General features: G+C 35.7%; 1 long non-coding RNA gene across 1 annotated transcript in view; it reads right to left on the bottom strand.

The window, feature by feature from the left end:
* The window catches only part of LOC127559644 (uncharacterized), a 128,374-nt gene extending 115,512 nt beyond the window's left edge, over positions 1–12,862 (bottom strand). Inside the window, exon 1 of the long non-coding RNA XR_007953175.1 lies at positions 12,737–12,862. This is a non-coding gene — a long non-coding RNA (uncharacterized LOC127559644). The remainder of the gene's footprint in view (positions 1–12,736) is intronic.
* Positions 12,863–13,067: the final 205 nt, after the last annotated feature.

The following is a 13,067-nucleotide window of genomic DNA, read 5'->3' as shown; positions in this document are numbered from 1 at the left end:
TTGGCACAGTTGCCTACTAGGACCCCTGCCTGCTGTAAAGAGTCATTCTCTTCTCAGTGATAAACCTTTTGTTACCTTTCTTCCAGGATTTCTCTATTAGGACCTTTATCTCTCTGCCAGGACTTTGTCATTCAGAAGTCAGTCTTCCTAGAAAAAACTGGCTTCTGCAGTGCCAAAAATAAACTCCCTTTTGCCAGTCTAACATTTCGGGTTCATGAATTCTTTTATGTTGGACCTGTGCTGACCAAAGAGGGGTTCCCACAACTCTCTGCACTGCCACTAACCTCATCATTTGGTTCCCTGAACTTGTTGTGCCACAGTTCTCTTAATGTCCTGACCCAGTTTCTCTAATTGTTCTATTCAGTTACTCTGCCTCAGGTTATAACCATTCCCTCTTAATGTTTGATAGGATAAAGGTCTTATATCTTAGACCTTAGGCTATACTTAATCCCTCTTAATGTTTAAGGGCATAAAGGTCTTTATCCTTTTGAGATATTATTAGAATATCAGGAGCCTCTCCAGTACCTCCTTCCATTATGTCATCCTAGGTGCCTCCCCCCCATTAGGTCATCCCCATCCAGGTACCTCCCCCATTATGTCATTGTTTTTGTTACCCTATAAAAGAATCTTGTATCCCACAGTCTGTGCTGGATTCTTTGAGATGATAGTCTCATTCAGTCCTGGGACCAAACATGGATCCATTTGGTCCCAGTAAATCTCTCCCTTTTAAATAAATTATTAAATTGTTCTCTAATCTCTATTTTGCTCAGTTTCTCCAGCATTATAATCTCATCAGGTTCAAGAACCCTTTCCATGCAGATGACTCCCAAATCTATATATCCAGCCTAGTCTCTCTCCTGAGCTTCTGTCCTGCATCACCAACTGCCTTTCATACTTTCAAATTGCATTATACAAAATAGAACCTGTTATCAATTGCCAAGCCCCCATCAAAATAAATAAATAATAATAACAGCAGTTTTTGAATTTTTCTGTTAGTAACAAGGCCTTCAAATCACATGAGTTCATAACCTCAGTGTCACCTTTTCCTTCTCACTCCCACTCACCTCACATATATATCCAGTTGTCAAATCCAGTCATTTCTATCTCCGTATCTCTTGAGCCCAAAGTTAATACTTTATTTTGAGAAGAATGTAGGTTCCTACCTTATGTAGGTTATTTTAATAGCCTAACTGCTCTACCTGCCCCAAGACCGTTCTACCTCCAATACAATCTCTAACTATTTGCCAGAGCAATTTTCCTGAAATAAAAGTTTAACCATTCATTCCCCTTCTCAATAAATTCCAGTAGCTCCCAATTAAAATAAAATGTAAATTCTTTTTCTAGTCATTTAAATCCTTCAGAACTTGGCCCCAACTTATCTTTCCAGTTTGATTACACAATACTCTCTTTTATGTATAGCATTCCCATTTTCTTTTCCTTTTCTCTGCACTGTTTCCCACCCCTCCTTTCTGCAGTCTTATTCTTCCTTCTCATTCTCATATGTTAAAATTTCTAATCTCCCTCAACTCAACTCAAGTCCACCTTCCTAATGAGGCCTTTCTTATGATACCCCTTGCCTCCAGCTACCCTCCTTTCCAAAATCACCTCAAAACCTCTTTTGCGTATATTTAGATATGTACATGTTGTACCCAGTTAGAATGTAAGCTCCTTGAGGACAAGAGATGTTTTGCTTTTGCTTTTGTATTCCCAGTATATAGCACAAGTAGGAGCTTAATACTTTTTGACTGATTGCAAAGCTTTTTACTTTGCAGCAGATAGTTTTTCTCTGTGTAGATACAATATTCCATTAAAATGCAAGCTTCTATCATTAGAGATTTGCAAATGAAAGCAATGCTGAGTTTTCTACTCAACATGCATCAGGCTGGCAAAGCTGACAAAGAGTATAAAGATAAATGTTGGAAGGTCAATAGGAAAGCAAGCATAATCAATGCACCCTGGATAAAGTTGTGAATTGGAATGGCCGTTCTGGAAAGCATTTTGGAACTATATCCAAATCAATGGTCTGTGCATATCTTTTGAGCAACAATATCAGTAGGAGACCTAGAACCCAGAGAGTAAACAAAGTAAAAGGATCCATATGTACTCATATTTAAAGTAATTCTCTTTGTAATGTCAAAGAATTGGAAACTAAAGTGATTACCATCAATTTATGGAATGCCTGAACAAATGATGGTACATGAATGTAATAGAATACTGTCGTACCATAAGAAATGACAGAAAGGGTGATTTCATAGAAATCTAGGAAGAATTATAAGAATTGTCACAGAGTAAAGTGAACCCAAACAAGAGAACAACACTATAAAAACAAACCAAAAAAAAAAAAAAAATTGAAAGACTTAAGAATTCTGATCAATGCAGTGACTAACTATAGTTCTGGTGAACTAAGGATGAAATAAATATTCTGCCTACCTCCTGATAGATATTCAGAATGGATATAACATTTCTTAAACACAGTCAATATGGGGATTTTTTTTCCTGCTTGACTATGCATATTTTTAAAAAATTGCATTATTTTTCTTGTTTTTCTAAAAGAGGGGATGGGAAGGAGAGAAAATAAATACTTATTAGTCAAAAAATAAAATAAAATTGAATGCAAGCTCTTTGAGGGTAAGAACTGTCTTATTTTTGCTTTTGTATCCCCAGTATCCATGGCCCATAGGAGGCACTTAGTAAATGGTTGTTGAATTGAACTTGAGTTTCAAAAGGGATCTGAACCCTTTCAGAAAAGAAGTTCTAATATATGTTATATTTTTGCTTTGTGGAAAAAAAATTCCAATACACTGAGCTATAAATGTATATATGATGCATATATAACTGTATCTGTATCTATGTATATAGGCATAGATATAAATATGACATATATTTATGTGTATATATGTGTGTATATGTATATGCATATAAGTATAAAATATATTTGTGTGTATATTTATATATTTACACATATACATATATTTAATTTTTTATTGTACTACCTCATAAATTTGATTTAAGGAAAGTCTTTTATAAAGCTTGAAGTATTATGTATACATTGAACTGTGAATACTCTTTAGACTGAGTTCCTTGAGAACAGGAACTGCATTTTGCCTCTGTGTATATGTCTGAATGTACATATAGAAATACAGACACATGCTTACATACACATGCACATTATATATTCCCAATTAATTGGTACCATGCTTATTTTATAGAATGGGAAAACAGGGAGAACTAAGTAGAAATTTGTAGGGTCATCTTACAACTGAGAACGTTTTTATGTCCACAAACCAGAATATAATTATAATACAAAATGAATAGCAATAATCACAGTGACAACAGTGAATCAGTCTTTAAGCACTGCTTAAGTCCTGCTATGGCTGGATACTGTTCTAGGAGCTAAAGATACAGAGAAAGGTAAAAGACAGTCCCTATCTAAACTCAGGGACACTGAGTAAGTTGCCCAAGTGTCACCAGTGAGTATAAGAGTTGGGGCTTTAACTCATGTCTTCTGCTAGATACCAGTGCCCTGAAGTCCCATGCCAATCTGCATCTCATTGCTACATTGGGAAGGTTTAGAGGGAAAAAATATATTGAAAGTTTAGCTGACCATATTCATTATTCATGTTTATTAAGCCTTTCTGCCCAGAGAATTTATGGCTTCTAATAAGTGTGTTGCTTATAAATCACCAGGGGGTAAGGAAAGGAATAGTGAAAATTACCAAACTAATTTTGACTAGGACAAGTTATTCTATAGAAGGGGAATAGAATGATTTGCCCTTATAATAGTTACAGTGTTTAAGGTCGACATGCATAACCAATTTGACTCTCCCCCAGTCAACTGAAGACTTTTGCTGAACAATCAATTAAATTCCCTGGCTAAAACTCCAAAATAATTCTTCATATAATGAAAAGAACTACCATCTTTCCATGTCATATTCCACCTTGGAGTGAGAAAACGAAAGTCATTATTTGGAATTTTTTCTAACATTAAATCCTCACATCATCCCTGAAAGGAAAAAAAGTATAAGGGCAGAAAATAAGCATTACAGTTATTCTTAGGACTAAACAAGTGAATTTGAGAATTTAGTTAACTAAACAAGGAGAGTTCTTCCTTGTTCATAGACTATTATTATTGATCAAGGGAATCAAAAAGTCAGTCAGCCTAACTGAACCTTGAGGTCATAGATTTAGAAGAGACTTTTGAAGTCATTAGATCTAAACACATTCATTTTACAGATAAGAAAACTGAGGTTATGGCAAGACACTTGACCAAGATTATACATATATTGAATATAGCTCTTTGACTCAAAATCAGATGTCCTTAACTCTGTACAAGACTCTTGAAAGAAGAGATGAGACCTCGGCTAGCTTCCCAGAATATTTAACTCTTCAGTCATGCTAAAAAGCGAGACCATCCTTTGATCAATTACCCTGACTTTTGCCCAAAGCATTTTCTTTATGCCAGGTCTTTTTTCCCTCTGCCCTGTACTTCCCTTTACTTAGTGATCAGGAAGCTTGAAAATACATAGGAGGAAAGAGATAAAACAAAACTGAGATGCTTCTTAAGGCAAGCTTTACTAATATAGTAAATATTTATTAATGAAGGTAATAGTCTAAGCTCATGTTTGCATTGTCTCTTGGATCCCAAGATTCTACAGAGAAGAGATATTCAATTGTTGGGAATTTCTCCCACTATGTAAACTGCCTTAGAAATAGATAAATATACAATATGGAAGTTTAGAAAAAAAGAGAGAAAGAATTATTTGATTTATCCACTGATGTGAAAAATTTATCCACTGTGTCTACCCAACAAAACTCATTTTCTTGACTGAACTAGAATGATACGATCAGAGATTTAAAGCTGAAAGGGAAATAAGAGGTCATCTAGTCTAATTCCTTCATTTGGAGAAATTGAGGCCCAGACGAAATGATTTGATCAAGGTTTTGATAATCTTTAAGGCTCTATTCTTCTCAGATGTTCTATTCTTCTGTTATTCTATAGAGAGATGGATCCATATTTCTTTTTTGCAATGTTAATTACTTTGCTGTTGGCTCTTTCCCCACAGTGGCCACAAAAAGCAAATGACATGTAGCAGAATATTCCTTGCAATATATATGATATATTGCATTGGAGGGCCTTTCAAATGAGACACATTTAAACTAAGACAGAATGCAATGCCTTAAAAGGATTTTTTTTTTTTGAGGAGGGGAGGTCTCAACCTGGGACTTCAATACAATAGTGAGTTGATTGTTTAGAAATCTCCCCTCTCCCCAGTAAGAAACTTCTGAAAGCCCAAGTTTATTATTGAGAGTACTAAGAAATTAAATGGTTCCAATCTGGCCTTAGATATTTACTAGTTATGTGACCATAGGTAAGTCATGTAACCCTGTTTGCCTCAGTTTCCTCATTTGTAAATGAATTGGAGAAGAAAATGGCAAACTACTCCAGTATCTCTGCCAAGAAAACCCCAAATGGCATCATGGAGAGTTGGACATGACTGAGCAACAAAATTCATAGTTAAACCCAGCATCCAAATAATGATTACTAAGTTGGAATTCCTCTCTCCCACAAAAATAATAACCTTCAACCCCAACAAAATGTTTAATAAACACTCATTAGAGATTTAGAATAGCTCTTTGAGCGCAAAATGATTATCCCCTTTTACAGGTGAGGAAACTGAGTCACAAGGGTTGAAAGAGCTGCCTAAAGTCATGCCACAAGCAAGAGGCAGGGCCAAGGTTAAAACTCAGACTTGTTGGCTCCTCATCTGGTGTGTAGCTTCATGGAATCTGCTGGGATTGCTCATAATTCCCAGTGAGTTATCCCACAACTTAACCTTCCAAGACCTCAAAAAAATCCACTGTCCCAAAGCTAATTACTGTTCCCACCCCCAAATCTGTGGCTTGGGGTTGAATCTGGTATTCTGGTTCATGCAGCACCATGACAGGAAGATGAAGATCAAGGCTTTGGCAGGAGACAAGTGAGCAAACCCAGATCAGTTTGCATCATTTCCACTTTCCCTGTTTATGGAAGTTGTCTCCTGAAATACTCAATAGTAAACTACACATCACTGCAGATAGATTAGCAGGGAGAGCAGGGAGATTTTGGATTTGCTGTTTCCATTTCACATCCAACAAACATTTGTTAAACACATGATGCTGCTTGCCAGTTATCTGCCCAATTTTAATGACCAGAGTAGGCATGGGACCAGGGGTGACATTCCTTACTCCTCTGTTTTCATTTTATGGAAAGAAGGGGATGGAATGGGATCCCTGTTTGAACTAGAATAATAAAATATAAAGGCGAATGATTCCCAAGATAGTGAAGGACATAAACTTAATGCCCCAGCAGAATAGTTTCTGTATTCACCAGCAAGCAACCTTGAAGATGTGTATATACTAGCTATGTACTAGCACATTATGCCGCTCTCCTCACCATGAAAACTATCACTATCTGTGCCTGTCACCACAAAGGCATTAGTTTGGAGCTTCTGGTAGGTGATTACCTTCTTGTAATACTCTCTATAGACTCCTTCAAGAGTATTATCTGGTGGCTAGAGAATTTAAATGGGATGTGGAAGAAGTTATTTTCTACCCCTGGACAATGACTCTCTAAAGGAGATCTAGAGTGAGTAATAAAATCATATTGTTGTTTTTGAGTCTTTTTGTTGTCATGTCTAACTCTTCATGATCCCATGTGGGTTTTTCTTGGCAAAGATACTGGAGTGTTTTTTGCCATTTCCTTCTCCAGTTCATTTTAGAGATAAACAAGGGTAAGTGACCTGCATGAGGTCATACAACTAGGCTGGATTTGAACTCAGGATCATTAGTCTTCCTGACTCCAGGCTTAGCATTCTATTCATTGCACTCCCTAACTCTTCTACTAAGTGGGGCTAACACTACTTGCCACAGACTATATAGAAATGAAGGGCATTCCTGTTTCTATAACACCTTGTCCTCTGTGGAAGGTTAAAGTAGACACCAACAATGAATAGTTAATACTACACAATCCATAAGGAATGCAAGTTCTATCAATTCAGTTGATTTAACAAATGTTTTCAAGTATCTACTGTGTATCAAGTACTTCAATAGGCTAGAGAAGATGCAGCCTAAGCATGATACAATATGGTATACTGATAAGGTGTGGATTTAGTGGCAGGAAGACCTAGTTTCAAACCCTATTTCAGATACCTTCTAGCTATATGATTTTAGGTAAAGTCACTTAAGTGGTTTAAAGCACTTAAAATAAAGATAAAGGTTGACTTTTAATGTCCCTTCCATCTTCAGAGCTATGATCCTTGCCTTCATGGAGCTTGCACTTTAATAAGAAGGGACAATATAAATACAAATAACTATAATAAAATCATATATAACTGCATTCAAGAATGCAAACAGTGAGATCCTGGGGGGGAAAGGGGACTAGGGGGAATCAGAGAAGCTATCAAGACAAAGCATCATCTTAGTTGGTACTAAAGGATGAACAGAAATTTACTGACAAAGAATGGGGAAATATGAAATAGCATAAGAAAAGGCAAGGAGGCAGGAATATATAAGTAAGTTTGGGAAACAATGACTAGTTCAATTTGGGGAGAAGATAAAAGGAAACTAGTGTACAATAAGGCTTAAAAAGTAGAGTAGTAAATATGAAAACGTTTAGAAGAATTGCTCATGTTTAACTTATATTGGATTGCTTACTATATTGAGGGCAGAGAGGAAGAAAAAAAGCCAAGGTTTTGCAAAAGTGAATGTTGAAAACTATCGTAGCATGCATTTGGAAAAAATAAAATGCTATTTTAAAAATAAAGACGCAAACCTCAAAGAAGAGAATGAGTCTTAAAAAAGATGTAGAGTAGCACCAGATTTCTGGAGAGCCTTGAATATTAGAATATTAGAAATCTAATTTAATCAGTTGGGAAGGGTTCCATTAAAGTATTTTGAGAAAAAGAAGGACATGTACTTTGCATGAGGAAGATTATCTGGCACTAAAATAAAGGAGTTATTAGTAGTATTACCATTATTTTTATTACCATTGTTGTTGACAAGAACTCTATAACTTCAGTATTTATAAAGCACTTTCCTCAAAACAACCCTTTCAAATAGATGGTGCAAGTATTGTAATAATATCTCTCATGAAAGTGACTTGTGGAAAGTCATAAACTGGCTATTATCAGGGCACGGAGAGAGAAGAAAGGAAGGATGATTTATTAGGAAGCTCTTGCAGGTAGGTGGTTGGTAATGAGGACTTGTATTAAGTTGGTATCAGTGAGGATAAAGAGAAGAGTGGCAAAGAGAAACTATTGGGGAATATCTTCTTCAAGGAATCTGGAAAAAGTCACAGAAGACAAAGAGGGAGTTATGAGAAGAGTCAGTAGAGTATTATTTCCGAAATCAAAGGAAGAGAGAGGATCCAGAAAAAGGGGGTAGGTGATGTATTAGATGATGTAGAGAAGACATGGTGGGTGAGGATTGAAGAAAAGTCATTGGATTTCGCAATTAAGAGGTCATTAGAGACTAATGAGACCAATGTCAATAGAATGATGGGTATGGAAGTAAATTACCACGATTGAGGAAACTGTTGGTGGTGAGGAAGCAGAAAGAATGAGTATAGATATCTTTCCCAAGAAATCTGGCAGTAAAGAAAAAATAAGAGAATTGAGTTGAAGGATAAAGTTTGTTCAACTCATAAACAAATAATAACCAAGCTGTTCAACTCTATCAAGATTAAACAAACACGCAAAAATCAGATTAAACAAAAAACATACACATCATAAATATGATGCAGAAAATTTCAGTATTTTTAACATTTAAAAATAGAGTATATACTCTATATGAAGCAGAAAAATATTTCAGATTTTTTAATGTCTTAAAAAACTGAGTATAAAATTTCACATCAAAGCTCAGTGTTTCCATAGAATTCTTGCTTAGCTGCCCCCTTGCTCCTGTTGACTTTCTGTTGGTAATTCCAAATACATACTATTTTCTGAGGGATCAAGGGAGATTTCTCTGTATAGATTGTTGTCTTGATGAGTTTTATATACTTAAGTTAAGAATAGAAACATGCTTCTAAATGCTGAAATCCCGAGCAAAATATGTAAAACTGCTTTTCCTAAAGTACAATTCTGACCAATCAAGTCCAGTGGCTCCCTATTACTTCCAGAGTAAAACATTGGAATTTAAAGTCCTTCACAACTTGACCTCAACCTACCATTCTATCCTTATTGCATACGATTGCTCTTCATGTTCAATTGACCTTAATCTTCCTTACACACAAAATTTCATCTTTCACCTCCATGCCTTTGCATTGGTTTCTCCCATGCCTTGAATATATTCCCTCACCACATCTATCTCTCAAAATCTCTACCCTACTTCAAGGCTTAGTTGAAGTACCACCATCTACATGAGGTCTTTCCCTATCTTCCAAATTGCTCGTGCCTTCCCTGCCAAAATCATCTAACATCTATTTGGAATATAAATGTGTTATATATATATATATATATATGTATATATATATACATATATATATATATATACATACACACATACTATATTAAATAAACTATATACATATAGTTTATTTAAACTTGTGTGTTTATGTGTTTATGTGTTTTTGTGTGTGTATTATGTTTTCTGGATTATATTGTAAACTCCTTGAAGACTGTTTTTCCCTTTTATCTTTATGCCCCCATAAGTAGCACAATGTTGGGTTAGAAGTGGGTGCTTAATAAATGTTTGTTGATTGTTTGGTTGATATCAGAAGGACCTACTCATCTTTATGTCAAATTGGAGGACCAGAAAGGTCAAGGAGAATGAGGCCTAGAAAAAGATCAATTAGCAACTAGGACTTCATTGGCAACCTCTGAAATTGCAATTTTATTAATATAGTCCAGATAGTATCCAGATTACAAAGGGTTGAGAATAAGGAGGAAATATATGCTTCCATAGGCCTTTACAATGCTAAGCAACACCTGTATAATATTTATGTCAATGTTTAAGCACAAACTAGTCTAAGCTACAGGGGGAAAAAATAAACCGAGCATAAAACTGTTCTCAGCTAGTAATCTCACATCTGGATGCAAGTGCTCTAGGGATTTGGATCCCAGAATTCTCCCTAGACCCAGGAAAAACAACCTGTCCAGTCAAGTCACTCCATTTTTCTCCCCTACTGATAAAACAAGGATAATACTATGATTCTTAACTTGTTTATATAAAGTAATTGGAGAGCCCAGGATTAAAGGTATTATTTAGTATGAGTTCAAAGCATTATATAATTTTTTATTACTCTGTATTCCTGAGACTTTTTTCTGTTTGCTTGGCTTGCAAATCCAAGTCAGGGCTATAAAATATCTTTTATACTAAGACCTTTCACCCAAGTTGTTTCCCAACTTCACTTTTTAATTATACATTGAAAAAGAAATAGAGAAGATGGAAAAGGGTGAAGAAGAACAGGATGAGACCATTATATGGCCTTTGAGTGTAACTAGAGGCAGGTCTTTGAATTCTTGTTTGGGGTAAAATCCTTTTATTCTGCCACTTAATGAATAATTTCTAGATAGCGAGCTGGTGAAGTGGATAGAGCACCAGAACTGGAGTCAGAAAGACTCATCTCCCTAAGTTCAAATCTAGCCTCAAACACTTAGTAGTTGGGCAAGTCATTTAAACCCTGTTTGCCTCAGTTTACTGAACTGTAAAATGAACTGAAGAAGGAAATGGCAAACCATTCCAATATCTTCACCAAGAAAAAGTACTATCTTAAAGAGTCAGATACTACTGAAAACAACTCAGCAACAAATCCTATATCCTTGGTGCAAATTAGGAATTCAGCTTTAATTTATAATCTTAAAAAGTTGCTCAAGGCACTAAGAAGCTAAATGATTTGTATATGGTCACAAAGCAAACATGTATCAAAAGCAGGATTGGAACCCACTTTTTCCTACCTTTTTTATAACTTAATCCACTATATCATGCTTACCCTTAAATATTGGAATTCTTTAATAATTATTGAGTTGAATTGAATTGAAATGGCCATTTAACCTATATCTGGTAACAGGGATTAGATAATTTGAATGTACTTTTTTCCCCTCTATATTAAACCCCATCACAAGCTCAGAATTTTTGACATTTCCCAATTTAAAAATGCCAACATCTAGACCTTCAGATATAAACCCTTTTGTTGCTGACTCACTGCCTGTCTTTGTTCTGAGAATTTTCTCTCTTTTTCTAAGCTGTTAGAATTCTAGAGTTAGAAGAGATCTCAGCAACCATCTACAGCAATTGAGATCTCCCAAAAAAGAATCATTGCCATGATATACTAGAAAAATTATCATTTATTATCTGTATGAAGACTTCTAGTGAGAGAGAATCCACTACCTCCTAAGTAGCCTATTCCATTTCTGGCAGCTCTAAGTATTAGGAATTATTTTCAAACATCCAATCAAAATTGGTTTGTTTGGAACTTTGGTACTTCTTCCATATGACAAAGCTTCACATACTCAATAACTATCATGTTTCTCTTGAGTCTTTTCTCCAGGCTAACCATCACTTATTTAAACTCGGCCAATTCTCATACGGCATGGACTAAAGACCCTTCACCTTAGGTTTCCCTTTCTTTAGAGACATTTTCCAACTTATCAATGATATTCCTAAACTATAAACCCAGAAGCAAACACAATCTTCCAGATGAGGTCTGGTCAGAACTACACAATAGAACTATTACTATTTATCCCTAGAATCTGTGGTTCTCTTAATGAAGCCCCAAAATCCCATTCACTTTTTCTCCCTACTTACTATATTAGATTGCTGACTCATGTTGAGCTAAGCTGAATTGCTATTTTACTATGCCTTCCCAATCTTCAGCTTGTGAAGTTGATTTTTTTAGACACAAGAGTAATACTGTACATATAGCCCTATCAAGTTTCATCTTATTAAATTCAGCCCAGTGTCCTAAATCTGTCAAGATCTTTTAAAATCTTCTCTCTGTCATCCAATGTATTACTTATCTGTCATAGATCTGTGTCATTTGCAGATTTGATAAGCATGGTATCTATGTTTTTACCCAAATCATTGATAAAAATGTTAAGCACAACATGACCAAGAATAGATTTCTATGCCTCTCAATGAAAGATGCCCCCCCTCCCCAAATATAAATTGATCTTAAACATTTAATGACTATTAGTTATATACCTAACAACTAACCATCCAACCATCAGGCCCTTTTGAGAGGGAGCCCACTACCTTCTTTTGACATATACACACATACACACACCCCAAAAACCATTTCCTTGATTCTGTTTCTTCCATTCATTAACTATCAAACTTATCAGAAAAATAGAATAAGAATTCTTTAATTGATATCTCAATTCCTTATTACCCTTTTTTCCCCTTAACCCTTCATAATCTGATTTTAGTCCCCAAACCCTTAAAATTGTTCTTTCAAAGTTCACTAATCCATGAATCATTGAAGCTAATTCTCTTTTCCCAGTTATCATCCTCCTTGACCTCTCCTTAACCCTATAGATTCAGCCAGGCTCAAAATTCCAGACTCATGGTCCTAAAATTTCTGATAGATGTAGAAATGTGGGTGCCAAAATTGAATTGTCAGTACCAAAGAGGATTTATGAATGGCTCTCTACTCCAGTCATATGACATGCTTTTGGCAAATGTGATTAATTTGTTCAAGGTTCAAATTGAAGCAGAAATCCCAATGTCCTTGCTTTGGAGAAATGGAAATACCTGTTTTCACCTTAGAGCCATTTGGAATGGGTCCTAGACTTCTGAAATGAATGCAGCTGCTTGAAGAAGCTTCTTGTCCAACTGATATAGACCTGAGGCTTGGATGCTGTGGAGATGAGCTGAGCACAACTGTTCATTTTCCCTTCTCACATTATTCTCAGCTTCCCAAGGGCAACTTTTCAGCAGAAACCAGAAGATTCTAGGTAAATTTTCTACCAATCATTCACAGAGTATCTGGTTAAGCTGTGTTGGCACTAGCACAGATTTAGAGCTGGTAGAAAACTTACAAGGTCATTTAGTCCAATCATTTCATTTTACAGATGGAGAAATTGAGGCCTAGT

The sequence above is a fragment of the Antechinus flavipes genome, chromosome 4 (assembly GCF_016432865.1).
Source record: "Antechinus flavipes isolate AdamAnt ecotype Samford, QLD, Australia chromosome 4, AdamAnt_v2, whole genome shotgun sequence".
Lineage (NCBI taxonomy): Eukaryota > Metazoa > Chordata > Mammalia > Dasyuromorphia > Dasyuridae > Antechinus > Antechinus flavipes.
Note: the sequence above shows the minus strand (reverse complement) of the source record. Positions and strands in the feature narration are given on the sequence as shown.